The sequence below is a fragment of the Crocodylus porosus genome, unplaced genomic scaffold (assembly GCF_001723895.1).
Source record: "Crocodylus porosus isolate Cpor-Errol unplaced genomic scaffold, CroPor_comp1, whole genome shotgun sequence".
Taxonomy (NCBI): domain Eukaryota; kingdom Metazoa; phylum Chordata; order Crocodylia; family Crocodylidae; genus Crocodylus; species Crocodylus porosus.
This window is the reverse complement of record NW_017728949.1, coordinates 27,794,676-27,821,190: the sequence shown is the minus strand read 5'-3', so window position 1 is coordinate 27,821,190 and position 26,515 is coordinate 27,794,676. Positions and strand designations below refer to the sequence as shown.

General features: G+C 40.3%; 1 protein-coding gene and 1 long non-coding RNA gene across 2 annotated transcripts in view; one reads left to right on the top strand and one right to left on the bottom strand.

Annotated features, from left to right (window-relative positions):
• Nucleotides 1-26,515, bottom strand: part of TMEFF2 (transmembrane protein with EGF like and two follistatin like domains 2) — a 215,519-nt gene that overhangs the window by 127,495 nt on the left and 61,509 nt on the right. The window lies entirely within an intron of this gene.
• LOC109323081 lies at nucleotides 4-21,975 on the top strand. The gene is made up of 2 exons (XR_002104535.1): nucleotides 4-1,553; nucleotides 21,946-21,975. It is a non-coding gene; the product is annotated as an uncharacterized LOC109323081 (long non-coding RNA).

Sequence of the window (26,515 nt, the reverse complement as noted above, 5' to 3'; positions counted from 1 at the left end):
AAATTTTAAGTTTGAATTAAACCATTTGCACATGGAGAGAAAAAGAAGTTAATGAACTAAGGAAAAGTGTGACCTTTTGTGCTCTGCAAAGCAGAACACAAATTGTACTGCATACTGGTCTCAATATTCTCTAAACCATACCCAAGTTACACAGAAACAGGCTTTTGGAATCAGATCCCTAAGAACATAACTGTATAACATCAAAAAGCACAGGAGAAGGATTAAACCATATTATTGCTTTTGGCTAACAATATCAAATATTTTTTGGAAGAGCTGAATTGGATTATCCCTACTGTAGGTTCAGAGGGCTCCTTTTCACACCAACAGATTTTCTTTCATGAGCCTTTATGTTCCATTTAAGTCCCAAATAAAGCAGGAATATCCCTCAGGAGTAAATTTTACTATCTGTCAAAATAATTTCCTACCTAAATTAATACATGAATACATTTAAAAATAGAAACATTATCTTTGTACTACTGTACATTATTTGCTTTCCTTCTTATATAGTTGTGTGCCAGTTTTCCATTATAGATTTAAATGGAGAACATATTAATGTGGTATTGGGGGCTATGCATAAACACAGGCTTTTATTTTGTCGAGCATTTGTGACTGTGATTTGGTCTCTGCAAATCCCCATAGGCATGATTGTTCATTTAATAGCAGTCACACAGGCACTTAAGATCCACCCCACAGCGTATGCCTAATTTCATATCTAGTGCATATTTTGCAGATATGTTTTCCATGAATTCTTTCAAAGGGATTTTGTATAAGAGTTGATTAATGCAAACATCTGTATTTTTAAGAAGAATAAAATAGTAAGCGTTGCATTTTGATTGATTCAACCAAAGGGAAGAACTGTCAGAACATCTCCCACTTATCTGATGAACATGAAAAAAGACAAAGCACAAAAATCACGTTAAATCACAATCACTGTAATTAGACAGCATTAAGTGACAAGGGGTAGTAGCTAATAAGACTGATTCTGATAGGTCCTGAGTAGGGATAATACAAACTCTGCTCAGTTCTGAAGATTAGACTAAATGTTTTGAACCCATGCCTCGTAGGCAGTGTTTTTCCTCATCTTCTTTGTTTACTTGTATTATATTTCCTTTATGAGAAGGAAATTCAGAGTCTAGTCTGGTAGTTAGAGTATTAATCAAACTTGCTTAATTCTAAAACTACTACGTGATTGAATATATTTCTGTTTGATACTACTTCACACCCTCCACCCAGAGACTATAAAAAGCTTTACAATGGTGGCTATTAGTACACCCGTTTTACAGATAGAGGGATTTGGGATGCAGAAAGGTTAAGTGATACACCTAAAACCACAACAGACAGAGTTGCCTCTTTTACAGGAGAGGTGAAACAAAGTAGAAAATAAACAGAAAAACATATTGACTTTGTTTCTTTTCTTTTGCGTGTTTGTCTTTTCTTTAAAGCTCCCTGTGGAACATACTCAAAAATCACAGCACATTTGCTGTTCTGTCTCATGTCTGGACAGGACACAAAATCCCAGTTGTCTGAAACAGGGTTGTCTGCCCAATTCCAAGGTAACTATGGCTGTAAAACATTAGCAAACATTTTGCTGTTTAGCACAGCAGAATTCTTCCTCTGCCCTCCAAGGTTGCTGTCAGGATATCAGTAATGTAATGAAATATGCCAAGTTAAATATGTGTATATAAAATGTCTATGGAAGTATCTGAGAGAGCTGTCAGGCAGCAGGGAAACATGAAAGGCCTCCAAAGAAGATTACAGTTAAACCATGTGCATACCTCTACCAGATGTTCTTTGTGGTGCAATTTTGGTGCAATAGGTGTAATTAATGCAATAGGTGTAAGTTAGTCAGTTTGTTAACAAGTTCAGAAGATGTTTTTCCCCCTATAACTTAAGCACCAGTGATAGTAAACAAAAGAGCTAATGCAGGAAAATAGCAGGTACTATGTCCCCTGTATTTTATTCACCCTACCCTGGGGGTCTTTAAGGGGAGGCTAGATGAACACCTTGCCGGGGTCATTTGACCCCAGTACTTTTTCGTGCCCATGGCAGGGGGTCGGACTTGATGATCTGCTCAGGTCCCTTCCAACCCTACTAACTATGAAACTATAAACAGATCTCTTCACATTCAGAAGCACACACACTACTTTGGCTATTAAATTGGATTGTAAAGCCAGCAATACTTTGCCAATTTCATGGTTCTCTTCTAGAAGCCAAGCCTATAATAAACTATCATGTCCTGTTAATGGATCAAAAATACTGCATGCAGAAGAGACAATGGAAACCATGCTTGGTGCTAATAAAGAAACCAGCATTTCTTTTTTCTTTCTTAATGTGCTAGACCATCCCTACAAACAGAGCACGGTGGTACATCCTAAAAGTTTCACATTGCAGAGCTGTATAATGGATCTTCTCAAGCAACTATTCCAAAATTGCAAATTCCAGTCCAGGCTATGATGCCTTGGATAAAACTACAGTTTCTGAAGTGAAGTTCAATCTCTGGCCTTTTCAGATGCTGATCATGTCTATATGAAAAAATGGGTATCTAAATGAAGTAGCAATTATTCCTTATAACTACATGCTGCTTCTATTAGCCACAATACACAATACACCTGATTGCATCCCTGCTTCCCTCCTCTACCTTTATCTATATCTTATGAAAACTCATAATCAATTCTAATCATGTTTAATGAAGAATGCCAGTAAATAGGAACTTTCATAAGGATATCAGGAGAAAATGAAGGGGTCAGGCAGGTTGGTGGGGGTAATTATTGTATTTACCAGAACCCAAAATGACTTCGAATTTAAGATGACCCCCTAATAATTATATTCTATTGACAGAAAATTATAACTAATTTATAATTTTGTTATCTGATGTACATGAAAAAAGGTAAAATACAAAAATCATGTTAAACCACAACCACTGTAATTAGACTGTCATAAAAGACAAGGGGTAGTGCCTAGTAAGCCTGATTCTGAGAGGACCTTACATTAGATCCTATACATAGAAAATTATAAATTAAATTATAAATTCATCCCCCCCATTGTTGCAGTGAGGAAAGCAGTGCAGGGGGCAAGCAGGGAGGAAAGCAATGGCAGGGGAGCAAGTGGTGAAGCAAGTAGCAGTGAGGGGGAGCTTGGCCTTAGTCCTTTGCTCCACCCTACAATTTGCCCCCTACCATGTCTGCTCTGCCAGCACCTTGTTCTCCCCATGTCTTGCCCCCCCCACCTTTTGCTCCTCCATCACCACATACCATGCTGCTAGATGCCTTTGTACTGGGTCCTGCACTACCCTATACCTCTGCACTGGGTCCTTTGCTGCCCAATGCCCTGTGCCTCCATGCTCCATGCCAACCTGTGCCTCACTGAGTAGACTCCCGCCATGTCTTCTGACTGTAGGTACAGTATTTTCACTTGATACTTGATTCTAAGATGAAGCTTTGTTTTGCCAATGCTGAATGGGGAAAAACCTGATCTTGGAATCAAGTAAATATGGTACTATCTTAGGGAAGACTATTATCTGGTTGCCCTTCACCATGAAGTCACAGTACCTACTATACACAGTCAACAGCAATATGAAACTCTTTTCTGCAGCGACCAAAACCAGCAACAGGCATAGTAAAATGGATGCTCCCAACAGACCAGCCTCTTAGCTTTCATTTAACATGGCAATTACATCAAAGTCTATAATATTTCTGTTGTATGCAGTACTTTATAAACACTGGGTTCGTTCTACTTTTCAGTACAAATGAAAGGTATGAATTACTAACAAACAGGATACTTGTGAAATTTGATGTTTTTAAACAGTTTTTAATTGAATCTCAATAACCAGCATAGCATGACTCCCAAAGCATTGTCCCAGGCTCATCATTAAGGAGTCCAGAACATGTGGAGTCCATCCCCAAATACCTGTTGGACTTGTTAACAGTTTTGCACTTAAGCAGATTTCTGTCAATTGGGACTTTAGGAACTAAGTGCAAAACATGAAAATTCATGATATAAGAATATTCCTTTAATAAAAGCACAGGAACAAGTCTCACACCATGTGAGTTTATCAATTTAAAAAGTATTCTTTAATTAAACAACATTTCAGTACTATATGAGACTCTTTTAGGCCCCTGCCAGATGTTAATTGAATTGCACTATTGGGATCAAACAAATTTTATCGAAAAAATCTATGCCACATGTACATGACAAGAAGTGTGATTTTCAGATCTCGAATATAATTTGTCAGATCCCAGTCATGCACAGGTGGGTAGGGAGCCCACCTGGATGTTCAAAGGACACCATGTTAAGTCTAGTACTGGGGACAAGTTCATGATGCTCTGATGCTGGGGATGTGGGGGTGGGACTGGGTGGGGCATTATATATATTCATTCCAGGCAACTGAACATGATAAGAAACATACCAGCAGTGGTGAAAATACTAAAATAAGTTTAAATTCACATTGCACAACCATCTGTGAACAGGCCTATTACTCATGGAAAACAAACAGAAAAGTCCAAATTTGAATGTATAGACATTTTTGTTTTGCAACGAAACCATTAGCTTATGGGCTTCCCATTCTCCAGCACCCAAAGCTCCCCAGCACCACTGACCAATATGCAAACAGCTGGAGGTCAGACATGTCCCCATATCATTTTGGAACTTTAAAGCCATGCCTTGAAGCCAGCATTGAGCATAAAATATGGAATGTTTTTGTGTCTGGTTTATTGTTTTGTTGTGCCACTACCTATATGTGGCAGGTTTAATATTTAATCATATGATGCAATTAACATGTTAATCATGTCATAAGTGTAATGTCTCCCAGGTTCTTTATATTATCTTATATTAGAATCTGTTGCTTTTTTAGGCTCTTTAGGTGAGAAAAATATTTGGGTTTATTAGAATCTACTTCAATGATTTATAGTATTAATGGCTATCCTTTTGGGGGGTAATTTTTTAAAATTATATAGAGGAAGCAAGACTTTTCTTTTCAGTTCACCATTATTTTACTTTAACTTTGTCTTACTCATTGAAAAATGCTTCAATTTATTCTATACTTTTCAAATATTTGTCAGAATTTCATTACTTCACTTTATTAACTGCTACTCCCTATACATCCTAAAATTTTATTAGAACATGAACTTTCTTAGAACGTACAAAATTTATAGTCTAAAGTTCAAATATGACATTTTATTGTGTATAGCATATACTTGTTTAATGGGAACATTTTTTTTTCCTTCAGTGCTGTGTAACTAGTTTGGTTTGATGACTTAAAACAAAAGCTAATGAAAATTTTCTAAAAATTATACCACACTGAAGGCACAGCATGCATTTTAACAATGTAGAAAATGATTCTCATGTATATACCAACACACATATCATTTCAGAAAAAGTGTCACACATTCCCAAGACTTCTTTGAAGCAGGAGCTTTTTCAAGGTTTGTTTCTAAAAATTAAGACAAGTGAAAATGGTTTCTTAAATGTTCAAGCATTTTTAAATGTTACAGAAATAATGTCTAAACCTCCAAGCCCATTATACTCTCAGAGTACCACTTGAAAACCTCTGGCTTCACAAGCAAACCTCTTAAGTAGCAGAGTTTAACTTCTAGTTAATATCCAATAGTTATTAGGTCTTTAAAAAGCTATAGAAATTTCTAAATTTAAGTTTGTCCAAAAATTCCCTGAATGGAAAGTAAAAGCATTATATTCCAGAATTACAAATATTTAAAATGAAATAATGAAAAATGTAATTAAAAGTTTTAGAGCATACTTGCCATTTGATTTTCTCAGGGTGAACTTGACCAGCAAAATATGGATTAGGGAGAAGGAGTTCATTTTGAGCTATTATGAAACCACCTCTATATAAACCACTCAAAAAACCCATAAATCACGATAAAAATATTTTTTGACATAAAATTAAAATATTATATATTAGATGTTTTATTTTTAGCAGTTGGTTTTTACGTATAATTTGTTAAAATGATATCTTCACCATTAATTTTATGAGTGCGGCCCTCAACAGTTCACCGAAACTTAAGTGGCCCTCCAGTTGAAATAATTTCCCACCCCTACTTTGAGCCCTTATCAGCCCTAGATCCTGTTCACCCAAGTGAAACTGCCCCCAGCACCCTGGGGCTGGGGCTCCTTCTGGAGGAAGGGAAACCCTCAGGTTGCAGGTGGGTGCAGCCTGCATGGCTCTGGTGGGGAGCTGGGACAGGCTGGTGAGGGCTGCTGGGCTTCCCCAGGCTTTGTGGGAGCAAAAGTGGACAGCCAGGTGGCAGCTCTTGAGGGGTGTGTGTTGTGGTGCAGGCTGAAGCAGGAGCTCCCTTGTGATTTGGGGAATGGCAGGGTAGTGAAAGGGCTCTGCTGGGGGTGGAGGTGTCCTCCCTTGGCTGAGTGTCCTGCTGGCTGGTTTTGGTTCCCCACGATGCCGGGGGCAGTCTCATCTGGGTGGATGGGACAGGACCTGTGCTGGCTGCATCAGACAGCAGGTGGCTGGGCCAGCTCACAGCACTGCATGGGGCAAGGTGGGACAGAACTGGGGCTTCACCTGCTGGGAGGTGTTAGGGAAGGTCTGCCACCTCCAGGCACAGGTGTGGAGCATCCACCACATGGTCCTAGTGCCTGGGGTGGTCCCTGCCAGCTCTGAGCCACAGGCAGGCAGGGTGCTGCTAGCCCAGCCCAAGTAGGGATACTGGAGCCTGAGCATGGCTTGCCCAGGGCCTGCTGTGCAAGAGCAAGGGGGGACTGATTCCACCCAGTATCCCTGGTGGCACCAACAGAGCCTGGATCCAAGGCTTCTGCCTGCACTGTTCACATATGGGCCAGAGAGAATCAATTAGTGGGCTGGATATGGCCCACAGGGTATATTTTGCCCACCCCAACTCAAAGCATATTCAACCTCAATAGGTGAACTGGAATATCCCAATACTAGAGAGCTGCAACTCTACTGACTGGCATGCTAGTATCTACATATTTTCTAGTCTGGGGTTTGTAAAGTGTCCCCATTTTGTTTTTTTTCATTATTTCTTTTCAAAATTAAAGGAAATCATTCCTGAAGTAGTTTTTCCTCTCATTTCCCATTTTGTGTTGTGTCTTCTTCCACTTAAGGCTCTGAATCATGTTTATTTTGCTCAGCTGAGGACTAGTTTTGACCCCAATTAAACAGACATTCTGTGTCAATTTAGATATAAAAGGATGGACAGATGTAACCTTCATAACTCTTTAAGCAACTTTAAAGCACTGTAAGAATTGTGGGGGACCAATTATGTGCAGTGATACAGCACTACAAATCAGCCTGAACCATACAAAAATGACCCTGAATGAAAGAGGGATAGGTCAGAAACACTTCACAGTGATATGTTAGCTGGGAGGCAGTTGTATATGTCGGTATGCTACTCAAGATCTACAAATTAAAAACATAAAAAAACACAGACTTTGAAATACTCATACGTATGTCTGTCTATCCTAACCCTAAGCTATGCTTAAGTGCTTTTCAGAACAGAGATGACCATAAGTATGTGGTAAATATTTTCCTAAATCATTTCACCTCTTTTCTGTGCTAAGATATCATCAAGGTAAAATGATGCTTTATGAAGTTTTCTCTAAGATGTGGTTCACAATCCTTTCAGAAAGCAACAGGGACATCAAGAAACCGGAGATACATTATTATATAAACTACAATAGTGCTTGCAGCTTATAAATACTTTCTCTTCTCGGTGAGCTATTTCTTTTGAATATCCATATTCACCGTTAAGATCTAAACTGCCAAAGCAGATGGAACTTTTGATCACATCAAGTGTGTCATTAACATATGGGAAACAATAGAGGTCCTGTAAGGAGACATTCAATTTCCTGTAGTCTGGGCAAAAACATGTATTTACATTTTCTCTCTTTACTGTTTTGGCATGAGAACCTGGGCACTTGATGGCAGGTCAGTGATTTATTCCTGAATAGTCTTTGATCATAATAAGGCCTTCACAGATTCCCTCCGTCCCCCCTGAGACAGCCTGTGGTGGCTATCATGTCAGCAGACATTTTCTGGTGTTTCTGCAACATTCAACCACACAGTCCAGCCTGTTCTTTCTTTTATCTGTTGAAACCACAAATGTCTCTTCATAGCAGTTAAGTCCAATAGTGTTATTTCAGCTATAGAGTCTATCAATGATTTTAAATCTTGAACAGGACTCATACCATTACAGCAGGACTCATACCATTACATACCTCTTTAACTGATTCAGGAAACATTAATTAACATTGCCTCTTTCTTTGGAGACATATACTAACCTACCACCACCTACGGCTCAGGCTTTGAGAATTACATATTCATTGAGGGTTTATATTTTCAAATCTTCTCTGTTCTACTTATAATTCACATGAATTTGTATACTCTGTCTGAACTGAGCAGGCTCTAAGAACGAGTGTCTGTGCTTCCATGCAATGGCTGCTATTATTCCTTACTTGCACATGATTTTCTCTGAATCTTGGATTGCGTTGGTGGATCTCCCACAGTGCAGTCCCTGGGATTCTAAGCACTGACACTCTTGGTCTGAAGGATGTGTAGGCAGTTCCATATTAAGAAGTCACTGGGAAACTGGAAGTGTCCCTGCTCTCTTTCCTTTTATAACTACATTTAGCATTTGCCAGAGAAAACCAGATGAAGGAGATGTGAGATATAGCACTTGCTGTCTATGAGTGGCAGTGCATAACTCTGCCAGATTATACAAACATTGTTTTGCTTCTCTTGCCAATCAGCCAGTTTCCTACATGCATTAAATAGGAGGAGATTTTGAGACTCAGGTTTTATTGTAATATATACAATAAAACCATTATAACCAAGGTATAGTTGAATGAATGGACTGATCAGCAGCTTCCAAGTTCTTTTGTATGCATGTCTTCAGTGCTCTATGATCAGGAGAAAGGCCTAGTAATATCACGGTAGAAGCATTTCCCTTATTCAAACACCAAACATCAGTGGTAATAAGGCCATGTCTTAAAATGAAAAATGATTGAGAGAGATCCAAATGCAGACATGATTCCTGTTGTGAGGGATCACATAAACATGTGCCTCATTTGTGCTGCTGGTTTTGGGAGGGACTGGGAACTGTTGATGCGGTCACTGGAGCTAAGTGTCAACTTCTTAAGGAATAGTTATTGTTGCTGTTTGCCTCCTGCCTGCCAAAGTACTGAATTATCATGGAAGGGCAGGTGATCTTTACTAAATTTTACCTGGCATGGGAACAAATTCCGGTTTTCCAAGTGGTGAAGTAGACATTCCTTCTGGCTTCTGTTTTAGTATATGGTTCAAAATCTGTCCAGACAGATGTGATGCCTTGTGCTCCTTCTTGTAGTGATATCTGGTTTGTTGAACTTGTATGTGAACTAGGATGACAGGTCCTTGCAGAAGGCTGAGCTTGGCTCTCTGCATGTAAACAGTCCCTGTCTTCTAGCCATTTAGTGTCTGGGACTCTTACGTTAGCTGATATGGCTAATATAGCTCTGGACAGTTCCTTTTCTTTCCTTTACACCTGCACCATATGCCTTCAGGAAGGTTATGAGGAGTTCATGGAGCTGCAGTTAATCCTACAATATTTGATACAAATATGGCCCCTATTCCTATAATTTCTGAGGATTTCTACACTGCCTACAAGTGCCTCTGTGAAGCATACCTGGGCCCTTTGCTCCTGCTCTATGCTTACAAACCTCTGAAAATGAGGAAGTATTGCTACCTTAGAGCAGACTGAATGCGTGATCACCCAGACCTCTTTGTCTTGGTTGGATTTATTAGCATTTGCTGAAAACTGTTCTAAGTGCCTTATTTTTTCTTTACTGAGATGTGGCAGGGTCAGAGAGAAGTCAGTAGGTGAGGCTTATTTCACAGTATTGCTTGTAGGCATGACATGTTGATAGTGTGGACATATCCAGAGTGCCCCACAATATTTATTAATGTATTTATTCTCTGTGAGGTAGGGAAGTTCTATTATCCCCATTTTATAGAGGGGGAGCTAAGGCATACAAACACCAAATGACTTGGTCAGTGTCACACAGGAAGCTTGTAGGATATTGACCTGAATTTCATTATGCTGTGGGCCATGGGTGTCACAGATATAGCCTGTGGGCTGGATCCAATCTTCGGAGCTGTTTCAGCTAGTCTGCAGGGCTCTAGGAACCGCCAGGAATTTGGGGGCAGGTTGAGTCAGGGTGGGGCCTGCTGCCAAATTCCTGGGTACAGAGCCCCATTGGGGATGTATATGGGTGAAAGGTGGGGTAAGCAATGGCTACATTAAGCCATGAACTGTTGCTGCTGCTTGCTTTGTGAGCACCACAGGTCCAGGTCCAGATCCAGCTCAGGAGGAACCCTGTCATCTGGATCCAGACATGGGGGGATAGTCAAACTAGATACTCCTACTCCAGGCTAACACTAGCCAGAGAACCTGACTGAAAAAGCAGTAGTTTAAGAGAGTGATACGTCTTCTAAGGTCTATGGTATGTTTAGATGTATAGATATGGTTGAAGAATAACTGGGAGAAGCTCATTTTTGTCACTATGACTAACATAAACTTGGGGCTATTTCGGCAGAGCACAAATCTCCAAGGACAAAGAATTCAAGGGATTCTTATCAGCTTTGGTTGAAGTCCTGTTAGCTATTTTAAGAATCTGGCCAGAATCTTCGGGTCGTGGATGCCTTTCTTTATCTCTATTGCAAAATAAATCTACACATCCTCATCTTTTAAAAACTATCACATTACCAATGTAACCTGAATTTAGGTTATAGAAATTCTTATTTTTAAAGTAATCCTGTGTAATGCCAGCAATGTACAAAGATGTATTTATATTAAACACATGGTTGCAGTGCTGCTAGGATAAGCACCTTGAATACGTAGTGCTCTCCTTTGAATACAAGTGGCTACTAAGAGGTCTAAGAGCAAGAGCTAATTACAGTATTTAAAAAAAATAACTCTATGAGTCACTCTTTTGTAGTTCAAGTGTTAGACACATAACGGAGTAAATAATTCTTGTGAGCTAAATTTTAGTGATTTGCAGAAACATGCAAGAGCAGACTCTATTTTTCCTCAATAGAGTAAGAAAGTCATCACATAAATGAAAGGCACTTGAATGTATCTGAATATAATCTGAGTTTGGATATATATATTTCAACATGATTTGAAATCAAATTTCATCAGGCTTCAAGTAAATTTAAAGCTGGGAGCTTGTTTTCCCTTCCTTCCTTCTTGTTCCTCCATTGTCCTGAACAAACAGGATGGTGAATATCCAGCAAGTCTATCATCCTGGATGTGTAGAAACAGCAGAGATGCTGGTATTTTAATGCAATTTCAGTCTTTGTTTGAGATAAGGATAGATGCTTCAGCATTTGAATCAATGTGCTAAAACATCAGTCCAGATCCTCTTTTTTAAGCTGCATGAGAAAGAGCCAAGGGATATAGCCATGATAAACAGACCACGATATGAATTTACTGTACAACAGAAATATCTAGCTGTGGACCAGTTAATGCAACCTGATGTTTTCCTTAGGCTGTTCTAAGTTGCACCTTGGACATTAGACCTCAATATTCCCAGAATGAAGCCAACATTCCCTTAGCTCCCTGGGGGACCATGTTGTAGCTATGAAAATGTTCTGTGAAAATCTTAGCCAACTCTACTGATACGAATTGCAGACCAACAACTCCTAGTAAAAGCAATTGCCTGTTTAAGAAATGTATATTAATTGTGTTGCTCTAGCAAAGCAATACTGTCTGGAAAGCTCCTTTTAACAGAAAGATCTTATTCAGCTTCATTTAAGCCTCCTGAAATTCATTACTTTTATGCAAATTAGATGCAAAACAGGTTACATTCCTGAGAGAAGAAACACAAGGTAAAAGATAAATAAACTACATGGCAAGTTAGATGAAAGTCCTTAAACTTTACTGGATGAAAAAGAGACAATTACAAAAAATCCTATCTGGAGAAAACCACACCATCAAACAACATGACCTCCCTACTTCAATGCCATTAAAAGTCCGTGGGAGTCGCTGCATTGTCTTTATTCAGCTTTGGGTCAAGCCCTATGTACTAAAGAAACTGCAACCAGAAGGGGTAGGGGAAGCAGTGGTGCCTGTTAAAACCCCAGTTAAGAAATAAAAGAGAAAAAAAGGATTAATATGAACAGAATTAATTCTGAACTTGCACCCAAGTAAGCCCTAGAGGTACAATTTGTATTTATTTTTTTCCATTTTTTTTCTCATCTTCCTTCAGTTTTTACCTTTATATAATCTTTTTACTTATCAGAGAAACAAGCAGTTTTTGACTCTTGCTGTAGCTTGAAGAACAATAAAGATCTGAACTTCTCAGTTGCCTGAAACTTCCCTTAATATTTTATTACAAGCACATACGGCAGGCTTACAGTGCACACAGTATGACTTGAAAAGAACTACAGGTTGAGGTATCTCACAGCACAATATTACTGTGGATTTAGTACTAATTCCTGCTTTATTCATTCCCTAATTCCTGTATCACATAGCCTTATCAACACAGATAACCCCCCTTGAAGTGAACCTTCTTTGATGCATGAATTGAACAGCTCTGTCAAAAACAGAGATTTTACTTAGAAAACAATTGATGTTGTATTTACACAAGTCTGCTCAAACTTCCCCTAATAGATTTTAATATAAACAAAACATAGGCTCCCCTTGGTTAACTAAGGAATTTTATTTCGGATGAATCAGCCATCTTAAAGGACAAAGCATTATAATTTCATACTGTATACTGTAGATGGCTGTGGCTTCTTTAATATTAAGACTGCCATTACCAGGATGGTGTTCTCAACACTGCATAACTAATTCTGTGTAAGACCCAGGGTATCAATCTCCTTCAAAGACTTAGTACTGAACTAAAGTTAGATTATGTAAGTCTCTTTGCTTTTGAAGAAATGCATTCTTTCCCCAGTATTTTTTTTAATACTGCTCCATTAAATGAACAAATAACCTACGTTTTCCAGACTGAAATTGTGGACAATGGAAATTCTGAAGTCAAATCTTGCATGATATTGTAATATGTACCGATAAACATTAACATTTATAGCAGAAAGCAACTTCCATTTAGTATGGTCCCAAAGTGCTTTACTACTGTTTAAAAAAAATGCTAAAAGTATCTGAGGAGAAATATGACAAAAAGTGAAGAGACCACACTAATACTATTCAGCACTTTAGGGTAGGAGGTGAAGAATACCCCATCCAATTGAAATCAGACAGTACAATTTCAGTTAGGCAGGATACAATTACAGAAGTTGGAATTTAGCCAAGATACCAAGGTTAACAACCTTACATTTGCAGAAAGTACCATGGGATCTCCTTTAATGACCATAAGTTAATGATGTTCTGTCTGAACGTCAGCACCTCTAACCATACAATGACCTTTATCACCATCTCGGAGCATAAGTTCAACACTAGATCAGAAGAAAGAACGCTGAATCACTAATATTACTTTCTGAAGAATTTGTTTTTATCATGGAGTTGAGAGAAATATAGGTCAGTAGTACACTTTAGTTCATACTACACTGACTATATATTTCCCAGGATTGTTATATGTAGTGATCTTGGATTATGTAATTTTATACAAACTAGCAGAATTGGTCCGCAATGTATTTTTGAGGAAAACAGCATAAATGAATATCTTGATTATTTATTATGTAAAAGGATACTAGCACGTTTGTGGACATGCTATTTACCAGCCCAGCAAAATAAAGCTTACATGAACAACGTAGTACGGACACGTCCTTATAACTTATGTGCTTATAATAAGCAATCTCTTGGGGGAAACAATGGGCAGGTCCTGTATGAATTTGTGAAGTTTAATAAAACCATGAATATAATATATAAACCAGACTTCTTGTACTAATCATCATGCTCTCACACGTGGAATTCTTGGTATAGTTCCTCAGCTGGTGTAAATTGCCTATTATATTGATTTCAATGGAAAGATGACTATTTATTCTATTTCAGGATGTCTTAATTTGTTGTACTCTGTTCTGACTGGGCATGTCTACACGTGCAAATAATGTATCCTAGCGTAAACCCACCCTGGACAGGCATCTACATGTGCAGGGTTGCGGGAGCAGATCCTGCCACCTCTGGCCCTGCACTGGCCCTCTGCAGCTGCCGGGGGGAGCTCTAGCCTCCCCTGGGTGCTAGCCTAGGGGCTGGCAGGGAACATGGGCCAGAAGACAGCTGTCTCCTGGCAGGGACTGGAAGATTGCTTCCAGGCACCTGGGGGGGCGGGGTGCCTGCTGCTGGGGCAGGCTCCACCACCAGAGCCTGGGCAGGGACAATGTATCCCTGCTCCGGCGGCATGGAGCTCTTGGCCCTGGTTCCCTGACTGGGGGCAGAGGACTTGGTAAGAGCTGCAGGGGAGGGGGAGATCCCAGCCCTGATCTGCCGGTGAGTCAGCTAGCACTGACTGCCCAGCTGGGAGGGGTGGAGAATCCCAGCCTAGCCACGGCCTCACTAATAGCTGAACCACCGATGGACTGGGGCACAGGGCTGGGACCTCTCCCTCCCTTGCAGCTCTTTCCAAGGCCCATGCCTTGATTGCCCAATTGGGAGCCTATTCCCAGCCCCCACTCCATGATCACAGAACTGCAGCTAGTAACAATCTCCCCAGCCCCTGTTCTGCAATTACGACTGGAGAACAGGGGCTGGGAGCTCTCTGTTGCCAGGGCATGGGGACATAGTCATTGTCTGGGCTACACTGCTCTGGAAGCAGGCAGCTCCTGGGGGCAGGGTACAATTTCCCACCCCTGCTGCCTGCCTGCCTGGGAGCAAGTTTGATCTCGGTTGGCCATCTATGTGTGCCATACAGCACAGTAAGTAATAATGAGTAAATTTGCTACCTGTATTTACCTGTGATCAGAGCAAATTATTGTGCAGTAAGCAAATCATTGTGCAGTAAGCATCTGCACATGTAGATGGTGATGCTTACTGTGCAGTAATTTGCTCTAAGAGTAAAGCATCTTGTATAGACATGCCAACTGACAAATTACACAAAATCTTGTTCTTTCTTCTATTTCTTTTGCCGTGACCTACTTGCATTTTTTTTAATTCAAGTTATATTTTACATACTGGGTGAGCACTCCATGCATTTTAAAACACCTGTGTTACCTCATTTCTGGGATTTGTAACATGCAGAGAGAAAGCCAATTGATGGGGCATGTTTCACAATGGTACTTGCAGGTGCAGGACCTTGGGAGTATATGTATGACCTGCAAGTCTAAAAAGGAAGTCTGCAAGGACTTTCACATCTTGGCAGAGAAATAACGTGCTTGGGTTATTGGCAGATAGTTCTTTGTTCTGTCCCTTGTTTAGCATTATACAGGTAAATTGGTAAATCTGCTCTTTTCTCTTACATTTATTGCAAATGAATAAACTGTATGTATGAATATCTGTCAAGAACATTTGATCTTGGAACTCATTCTCCTAAGTTAAAAAAAAAATTTCTTGAATCTTACCACTCTAATCTTAATTTAATTAAAAGGATTCAGGGTTTATTTCACTGTGGTAGTGCCTAGTGCCTTTTCTGTTTTCTGTTAAGACCACAGACATCACTTCTTGGTCATCTTCTAGGTTTCCCCAACTGCTGTTTTGGCCACATTATTTATTGACTTACAGTCCTGTATTATGTGCAGGAGTGTTTAAGTATGCAGACAATGAAGTCAAATTATATTCAAAGGTCTCTTCTGTACTTTGAGCCAATAGTCAAAAACATGATGTTAATATTAATCAAAATGGTTCATGAACGTAAGCTCTTGTTGAAAACAGAAAATGGTGCACCCTTTTCTACTGTATGTGGACTATACCTTTGATAATAACATGATAGAAAAATAGATCCAGCTAGATAGGACAATACAGAAATGAAAAGAAAGCACATAGTCCTCTGAAGAAAGCACCGAGTCCCTTTTCTCCCAGCAGACCTGGTTTTTGCACTCATTTTTACACATGCAAAGATCCATTATCTTACTCACAATAGGGATTTGGGCATCCAGTGTGTGTACAAATGGCAATTACAATTCTCAGGTATGCAAAATAGCCATATGCAATTGTCCTTAGTTGAAAAATGTAATTAGAATACTACCCCTAATTTGACTACCATCCAGGTACTAAAACAGCTGCTAGCATGACCATGCTGTTGTTCAGCCACAAGCTGGGCCCACTTAAACGATGCCTGTCCTCCAAGGTCCCCTCACAAGTCTACACATCTGCCAGAAAAGACAGACTGCTTCTCCCATGATTCACTTGGAAAGATATGGATCTAAGTTTACTAAAGCATAACAAGCATAAGATATTCACACAGAAGACTTAGTACCACACTTGAATGAATGGGGACACAGAACAAATATGTAATCCAATAGTGTGGCCACCCTGACTTCAGCTCAGTTACAAGGCCTTGTTACTAGGGATGTAAATATTGTTTTTAAATGATCCCTTTAACCTCCTCTAATTATAGCGGTTAAACAGTTAACCGATAGCACATACCTAATTTGGAAGCAACAGGCTCCCTGCTTCTCCCACGGTGCTTCTAACACCATGGCCTGGATCTGGAAACTCATCTGCTCTGCCAGGCCAGGCCCCTTCCAGCTTGCCCTGGGCCAATGGAGGGTCCAGTCCCAATGGGACAGCCTCTGCTGGCGTGTGGCTTCCTTCCCCACTCGCTCATGGCCACACTGGGCCTGGCCCAGCCCTGAAGATGTGCTATTGCAAATGGAGCAGGAAGCACTAGGTTTGAGGGGTTGCTGCTGGCTCCTTGTATGGTGAGCGTGACCCCAGGACATTCCCGAGAGTGGTGGCCCAGCAGGGCAATACAGCAAGGATCCCAGGGAGAGCATTAGGGATGCAACAGCAGCCTCCCAGGCTGGAGCTGCTGCACCACTGCCCCACAGGAACGCCCTGGGCCTGTGCTCACTGTGTTAGGGGCAGGGAGCAACCCCTTAGTCCCAGTGCTTCCTGCTCCAGCTGCCACAGAGGCTCCTCAGGCTAAGCCAGCTGTGTGCTCAGCCCTGCCTCGGGGCTTGGCAAAGTCATATGTAACCTCAGCACCACCATCTGGAGGGGGAAAGATGCAGCATGTGGCAGAGGCTACCCTGCTGGAACCAGATCCCTCTTCCCCCAGGGTGAGTGGGGGAGGGCCCGACCCAGCAGCATGAAAGAGGCTTCCAGGTCTGGGCCACTGTGGGATGCAGGGAGACCATCACCTGTCCACCATTGCCCTGCTCAGGCCCTGCACCTCTTTCCCTCCCTCCCCATGATGGTGAGATACGGGCATAAGAGAGGTCCGCAGCCGCAGTCCCAGCCTGAGCCCCAGCCCCTGCTTGTAGGGGTAAGGAGAAGCCGCCACTCTGCAGTGTCCCTTAGTTACTTGACCGTGCCTACCACCCATTGCCCATGGCTCCTCACCGGCAGCTTGGAGCCCATGCAGTGCTGGGTGCACCATGAAGACATAAGGGGCCGGGCCTGGGGTCATTCATACCGGAGGTCACTAAGCTATACAAGGTAAGCAGAAAATAGTATAAACAGAAATGTCCGTTAACTGTTTAACCGTTTACTTCCCTACCTGTTACATGTTAATATTAGCCAGCTTCTAAAGTTCTTAACCCCTGGATTGGCTGCACATTAATACCTTTATGAGGCTTAAAGCCCCCATTATTGGGCTTAAAGTTACACCACTTCAGGACTGGATTATCTCTAATTCACGTAATCTTGTTCCTGTTCCATTAAGGTGTAGCCAGTCTACACAACTATTCAGCTAAAATGGAAGTCTTCCAGTATCCCAGGATGCTCCAGGGCTGCAGTGCTTGCTCTGCCCAGTGGGAGCAGAGAGCCAGTCCAGGCAGCAGCGGGAGGCATGGTGAACGCTGGGTGCTCCAGGGCTGTGCAGCTGACTGCCCAGTGGGAGCAGTGAGCTGGTCCAAGCGGTTACCTCCTAGGCATAACAGGCAGAGCAAGTGCTGCAGCCCTGAAGCATCCGGCAGCCAGGTTGCTTCCCACCACCGCCTGGACTGGTTCCCTGTTCCTGCTGGACCAGTGCAGGTGCAGCCCTGGATTGTCCGGTGGCTGCAGTGCCACCCATGTGGTCTCCTCTCCACCCCCAGCCAGCAACTCCCCTCTCCCCCCACAGCCACAGGTACCCTACCTAGCCCCTGTGAGTGAATTTCTGTCCCAAATTTCATTCAAGACTTTTTATGACTTGGCTTCAGGCCAAGATAATGTCACCCTATACACAAGCTGTAAAATTGCCTAGGGTGTGGCTCAGATTTCATCTTCTTTAGGATTTGCTTGGCTTTCCCAGAACTGTAGAGCTGCCAGCAGAATACTAAACAATGTCAGCAGGTTAATGTACCAGCTTACTTTCCTTTGAAAGAATTATAGTGTAACTGAAAACTGTTTGACTGATCTATCAGGAAAATAAAAAACAGGAAACAATAATAGGAAAAATTACAGACAAGAACTATCTTCACATCTGGATATGTTTCTTCCCCTCCCCACACCTCTTCATTTTCTAATTAAATGTCTCTTGCCTGTTTCTGGCACCATTGCTGTCTGAGCTTTCTAGGAACCACAGATTGTTTTGCTCATAATTGCATCTGAAAAGACAATGGTTTTATTTTATTTTATTTTTGTCATGACAGTAGACAATCCATACGCTGTAGTGATTTTGGCAGGACAGCTCTAATCCTCATAGCAAACTAAATGTTTTTATCAATTGACATACGTTATAGAAACTCTTCTTTCTGGAACTCATTTCATTCTCACCCCCAATCCATTTAGCAGTCATTTTAAAGTGGGGAAGTATTAGTACATTCAATATATACTCACATGTAAGCTGAGAAGACTACACCAATATGTCGATACAGTCAAAGGAGGAAAAGAGAAGAGCTCCTGTCTCACCCAGAGTGTCTGCCCTTTAAACAAAGAGAGTCCCCGCTTCATATTCTGGAGAAGGGAGCCAATCCCAAATGCTATCCTTGAGTCAGTCACTATTTTGTCAGTTTCTAACAAACATCTTGATACATTCTGGCACACTGCCCCTGTGTCCAAGAGCCTCTCCCTAAGTTACCTGAAAGGCCACCAATTTTTCATTACTTTCGTCCTGAAGACTAGTCTGATGTACTGCCTGTGGGAAATCTGTTTGATTTATACTGGCAAGAATCTTAAACCACTACCTTGTGTAACTACGCCAAAACCAAGCTCCTCTTTGAAAGTTCTGTTATGTGTTTTACCCTTTCTATTAATCTTTATCCATTCAGCTGTCTGTCTTGAAGAGACCAGCCTATTAGGCGCACATCTCTTCTTCTGTTCAGAAGGAGCCTACCACACTATGGGTACTACCATCCTGAATAGTACTCTATTTGGATACCAGGATGGATCTTTTTAAAATTCTCATCCAGGACAGGACTCTAGACAGGACTGTATATAACAACATAAGCTGAGATTTACATACAGTATTTAAGCATCATTGTTTTATGAAAAGGAGTTAGGCAATTAAATATTTCTTGTAGGTCTAGGCTCAGTCCAAAGGTCTATTTAAACTAATGGCAACTGCTTTTGAGGAAACTCTTCATTATACAGTTAGGGGAAAACATGGCTCCATGAAATGTTTCTTCCAAACTCAATAATCATAGAGTGCCTTGAAGTCTCCCTCTATGCTGTAGCCACTTAATACAAGATTTACTCATTTGGGTTAATGCTTAAAGAAAAAGTCTGTGGGTCATTTGCCACAAATATATGGTAGATTTGCTATTCATCTGGGGTGAGAAAAGTAATTTAAAAGCATTTTATTTAGACAACTTAAAGATAATAAACTTTAGCTCACTTTGTCAGAAACCAATAAAAGCGTGGCTTACACACGATTAAGAGATGTAAGCCCCACTAATTTCATGTTCCTTTAATCTGCTTTTATCAACTGTGTGGATTTTATAAAGATGCTCAAAAATTAAATGTTACCATTTAATAAAGGCACTGACTGATTTCTAAAGGGTTGGCTTGCTGCACTGCTGAAAACATTCTGTCATGGCAAATAATCCCGTGATTATTTAGTGATCCACAGCACTACATGATTTCCATTTTATTGATATAAATATTACTGCATGAAAGTGATTCTGTTCTCTTAAAAGAGAGATGGCCTGATATTGATCTTCTTCAGCATAAGTCATAAAACTGGTATTTGCAGTTGCAAAGATGTTTTTGAATGTGATATCCGGTAATATGTACTGTATCTGCACAAATAAAAAACAGAAGGAACAGGACCACCGATTTCAGTGAAACAAGAAATGGAAAGTCACACAATGCTTTTAAAACTATATGAACAATACTGTTTGCACCAGCCTTATAATAAATTTTTCAATGCATATTTCCTTCATTTCTATGATCATTGTTATCATGAGTAATTGTATTAAGAGTGCCATTTCATCATATTAACTTACAACTGTAGTAACTTTTTATGAAGATTTTTAATACAAGAGTTGATATGCATATACAAATGTACTGAGTTATTAAAAATGCAATGCTTAGCACAAATGAAAGCACACTGTTTACAGCCAGATGCTGGCACTAGCATAAGGTATAGTTATGAAATGGATTAATAGAGAACAACCTCGAGGCCACAGAAGTTATTAACCACTTTCAGTTTGTTCACTGAAGAAAGAAAAGCAACAGAATCTGGAAAAGTCTTTTATGAGCATCAACATCAGCATTAGAGCATGTGGAAGTACCAGTTATATGCTGCTTATCTTTTACTGTATCTATCAGGAAAAAGCTGTAGCAATATTAGAGGATCTCTATCCTGTCCTTATGGAAGTTAGATTTCTTTCTCTCTCCTAACTGACAAAGCAGGGGAACAGCTTGTCCAAATATGTTGATGAACCCTAATGACCTTGCTCAGTACTGTCTGGTCTCAAATTTTCCCTCCCTGGGCAATCATTGAGAAGGTCACTCTCAGCAACAGATAACTTACTCCAACATCCTGGAACCTCTCACTTCCTCCTGAAGGTATCAAACAGAGACAGCAGTAATTCTACTTACTGATACCTTCTTTATAGCCATATACAACAGTCAGGGAATATCTACCTTGCTGTAACTGCATTTGTGTAGGCATACCTGACCCAGTTTTAAACTACCTCATTCAGGTACTGGTAGGTGTGACAGCATAGGGCTCAGGCTGAGGGCTTACTCTGCCTCTCAGGCAGGGTTTGCAGTGCAATATCACCACGTTGTGAAGACGTGCATGTAATTCTCTTAGAACTACAGCCTGATTCCAATGCAGTTACCTTGCACTGTGTACCTCCTGTGGGACACAGCAGGAGTTTGGGCAACTCAATAGTTGTATCTCAATCTCACAGAAAGGCTTTAGAACAAATTTTGAAGGAAAGAATGATTTGAAAAAAAGAGAAGTAAATTGAAACTGGGATTAAACACAATGTGATCTAAAGATAGATCATGTCAGCCTAACCCAAAATTTGTCCTTTATAACTGATTTTCTCTACAAAGGAAATGCAGTAGCTATAATCTATGTAGACTGTAAATGATAGTACCAATTACTGGAAATTATTAGCTAAAATGGGGAAAATGAGGATTAGCACAAGTGTAGGGTGGGAACCAACTGACTAGGGGTAAATGACAATAGGTCATACTGAAATGGGAAGTCTTAGGCTAGAGGGAGGTTACTAGTAAGGATAAAGTTTTGGGACTGACTTTAAATATTTCCTCTAATGATTTTGACACAAAAAAGTAGAAGTATCCCAATGAAGTTTGATAAAGGAATAGTTGGGATACATCATCAATAATGTAGAGGATCAGAATATCCAACAACAAGAACTGGATCACTTGGAATGCTAGAGGAACGGATACAGGATGAAATTTAACAGCAAGTACAAGGTGATGCACTTAGGAGCTAACCAAAAAAAACTTCTTTTTCCAACAGAGAGCTCATCCATTGGAAAATGACAGAGGAGAAAAAAGATCTGGATATATTAGTTGATCATAGGATGACACAGCTATAAAAAGTGATTTGTGACTGCATTAGATGAATTATTTCCACTGGAGATAAAGAAGCATGGTGGCCTTTAAACAAGGCACTAGTAAGACCTCATCTGATAGGGTGTGTAAAATTCTGTTCATCCATGTTCAAGAAGGAAGAACTCAAAATGGAACAGATGCTGGAAAAGTTCACTAGAATAATAAGGGGAACACAGAACTTATCAGGAAACATTAGAATAAAACAGAGAATGGTCCAGCTGCTATCTGTAAATATGGTGGAGTATATATACACCAAAGAGGAAAAATGACCATTTAAGCTAAAGAAAAAAAAGGGGAATAAAGTGGCAATGAAGAAATATGATGGAAATGTAAAAAATGAAGTTCTGGAACAGCTTCCCAATAGAAGTACAAATAAAAATGCAGCCACTTTTAACATGGAGCTTAAGAGATTATATGATGTGGTTACCTCAGCTCAGTGACCAGGTGGTCCCTTTCAGTCCTATGTTTCTAACTGTACTCAGCCAGTTTTGTGAACAAGATGTCAAGGGTGAATCAGGTCAAATACTCCACTTAGCAGGGAGCCTTCACCTGGGAAATAATAACAGGGCTTTGTATTTTTCCTTTCCTTTTCAGTTTTTTCTACATTAAACTAGTAGCCAAAAACACTGAATTTTTATAAGGCATTTTTGTTTTGTTTTCTGAGTCATTTTATCTAAACTCCAGTGCAACTAATATACTTGGGAGAAAAGCCCTACCAACATTCAAAGATTTGCTAATGTTTATACATTCATGCACACAGGCATCATATACTGTATTCCTGTATAAAAACTACCCTGAATATTTTTAGCTCAGCATGGCTATAGAAATAATACTAATAAAACAAGAGAACATTCTTTTGAAGTATCTTTCATAAATAGAAAGCAAGAGTCTAACAAAAGCCCTACATGTCTCTGTTCAAAAAGCAATGTATAAGTTAGATCTAAGAAAGCATTACTTGATGGTTAGGTTGGAACTATGTAAGGCCAACTTTCTCAATATTGTCTGGAGACCCATCATTCCATAACCTCAGGCTACTACCAGCCCTGTGATGCCTGTAAAAAAATGGAGCTATGTGTGTATCGGTATTTGATGAACTGAATGAATAAATGTTTAATCCCAAAGCAGGATGTTCCTTGTGATCTTTGTTAAAAGTCTGCAAATCTTTTAAACTAGAGTCTGAACATCATAATCTCCATCGCTCCTAAACTATAATGAGAAAAGACTTAAATTTTCTCATTCATAGAGCTGCCTGTCATATAAATATTCTCTTCTAATACATGTCATATGATTATTCCTTCAGAATGGTAATATTTAGACATCTTCTTCTTCATTGGGCATGTAATATGGCTGAATTACATGTATTAGTTAGTTGAACCAATTTTCCCTTTTGGTTTCATCTCTTCCCTTCATCTTTTCTGTATCCTTTCTCAGTCAGCTAGCTGAGCTATAATGATAAATGGGCATTTCAGCAGGGTTCGAATTACAGGGGAATGCGGGGGGGGAGGGATAAGCCCCCTCCATAAGAGGCGAGAGCTCCCCCATAAGAGACGAGAGCCTAGGTAGAAACCGCTGTTTAGCACGGGAGAAAAGCCGCCTCTCCCACTCGTCGCCGCTGGGCACTTTTTGCAGCAGCCGGCCAGAGCCCACGCCCAGGCTGCCCTGCAACTTCTCTCCACCTTCGCCACTGCTGCTGCCTCCACAAGAGTCAAAGTGTAATTCAAATTGCATTTCAGCGGTCACTGACATGAGGGAAGTGCATTGGAGCAGACTTGACTAATTGAGACTGCTGGAGCGTATAAATTGATGCGCTCGGGAAGCCTCATGTGTTACGTGTATCAGTGGCTAAGTGCGTCTCCATGCTGTGAAAATGGGAGCAATGCACTTTAAACTAAAACACCTTTGATATGCATTAGTTCAAAGCACACTGCTGCCATTTTCTCAGCACGGTTGTACACTGTGCTGCTGGTACATGTGACACACAAGCACTTTTAATTTGTGTGGCTTGCTAATTCTAAAAGAGCCTGGTACCGCATTGGGACCACATGTAAAAATGCCCATACTTATGGGAAAATGGCTACATATCAAGTAATTATCACTGTGTATTACCTGAATATTTTCAAGTATAAGTATTCTTTCAAGATGCAGACAAGAGGGATTAAAAACCTTGCTTTTACAGCCTGCTCCACAAAGGGGAAGGCTTCTAATGACATCAGTGGCCATTAGACTGAGTCCTTAAATTAGTATTTCCATAAACTAGCTTTGAGCATTTTAAAAACAAACTGGATGGTCTTGGTTCGTACAACTTGGTTTAGGATTTTCACTCTTCGCAGTTACAGGGGGTGAACTTGATGTACAATGTGCTAATTATTATGAGGTTTGAGGGGAAGAGTGGAAGACAGAGGAACGTGGTTGAGAGGAGATGAGGAGGTCAAGCACAGTACTGTCAAAAACTGTGCTTCTGAGCCTGACCATTCAAATGACCTGACCCAGAACCCCAAAATGATAAGATGGGCTGGAAAATCAAGGGATTCAAAATAATAAATCTGGGGAGTTCTTTATTTGCTTCTGCATGCAGGAAGGCAAAACAAGAGTATTGTTGTTATATGGACCATCAGGCACTGGTGCTTTAAGAAAAGATTAAATACCACAAGATTTCTGAAAAAAATAAAACCATGCTGAACTGGCAACAATGAGCTTACTGCTACTTGTTTAATTGGGAACTAAACCAATTTTCCCAAAGCAGCTAAACCTCTGCAGCTTTACTAATATTTCCACAACTTGTGCTGGAACCATCACCCCCTTAAATCAACACCAAGCTTCTTACTGATTTTCCTAAGCCCTGGATTGGGCCCCTGAGGGATATGTATCTGATGCATGCATTTCTTTTTCTTATGGAGGTTTATTCACTACCTCAGCAGGGAGCTGAATCATGATTTCTAAGTAGTTAGATATTCGTGACATAGACTCAGAAATAAGCCTGGAGTGAACCAGACCAATCAGACCAAACAAAAGACAGCAAAATCTGATTTGATTTTCATAGAAATCAAAAGGACACAAGATCAAGCCTCAAGGGAAGCAAAAGCTGATGGATCCAGATGACCACAATTCATCATGTACCTTCTTGGTATCCTGGTAACAATGGTACCTTCCCAACTGATGCTTATTTGAGCACAAAAAAGCATTAAGTCACCTAACACAATTTTTTAAAATTAACCTGATATTTCTGACTAATTATTAGCTCATGGTTACTTAATTTAGGGCCTTTAGATTGGTGTCTTCACTTTTTTTCCAAATATATACCTAATTCATAATACATAATAAGTATTTTCATAGATCTACTAGCTGCCTTAATATTATACATATTATTGAAATGCTGATCTACTATTTATGCAGAGGCACAATACAATTCGTGCTGTGCTGCAACTGTGGTTTACTAAGAATTTTTCTCCCCCCTTCTGAACTTATGGTGTGATTTCTTCTTTTGATTTTCTTTTGTTTCTTTATGTCTGAATAAAGTGCATGTATTTTTCTAGTCAAATAATTGATAGTTTTTGACTTGTTAGAGACATTTTCTGTGTAGAACAAGATGCCTTCCAGTTTTAAATCTTTCACTTGGTGAACTTTGCTTCTGCAGTTTGTTCTTTATGATGTAGATTATTGTACACGGATGCTAGAAGATTCCTGCTTAAGACTGAATTGCATTCATGCATGGTTTATAGTAGTCAGTCCTCTGCTGTTACGAAGACAGCACTGCTACTCCCACAGACCTCTATAGGCCTAACTGATTTATGGTGTGATATCTTGCGAGCTACCAAGGAAAGAGGAAACATGGTAGTGCATAGTGCAAGGAATACGGTAGTGTATTATGGAGAGGCAGGAGTTTGTTGATAGGTTATTATTTACTATTTTCATTACTTTAATACCTAGGAGACAGTCATGGATCAAGGACTGATTGTTCTAGATACTGGAAGAACACTGTGTTACTTCTGTTGATTTTATATTCAGGCTACAGTGAGTAAAACTGAAGCAACATAATGGTCAATCACACTAATTATTTCTATTAAATATAATAAAATGACCTTAATTCTGAGCAAATCAGGTTTTCCTCCACCAATACTCTTCCTTTCACTGGTAATCTGAATGGTATCACAAAAACCATGGATGTTTTTAAACATGTTAGAGCCGCAGTGCTGGGTGCTTTGAAAAGCACCTGGCGCTGTGATGCTTGCAGTTGTATAAATGGCAAAATGTGCATCAGTGCTGAGAAAATGGTGGTGGCACGATTTTCATAGTTTCATAGTAGGTAGGGTCGGAAGGGACCTGAGCAGATCATCAAGTCCAACCCCCTGCCATGGCAGAAGAGAGTACTGGGGTCAAATGACCCCGGCAAGGTGTTCATCTAGCCTCCTCTTAAAGACCCCCAGGGTAGGAGCCAGCACCACTTTGCTTGGAAGTTGGTTCCAGACCCTAGCCAC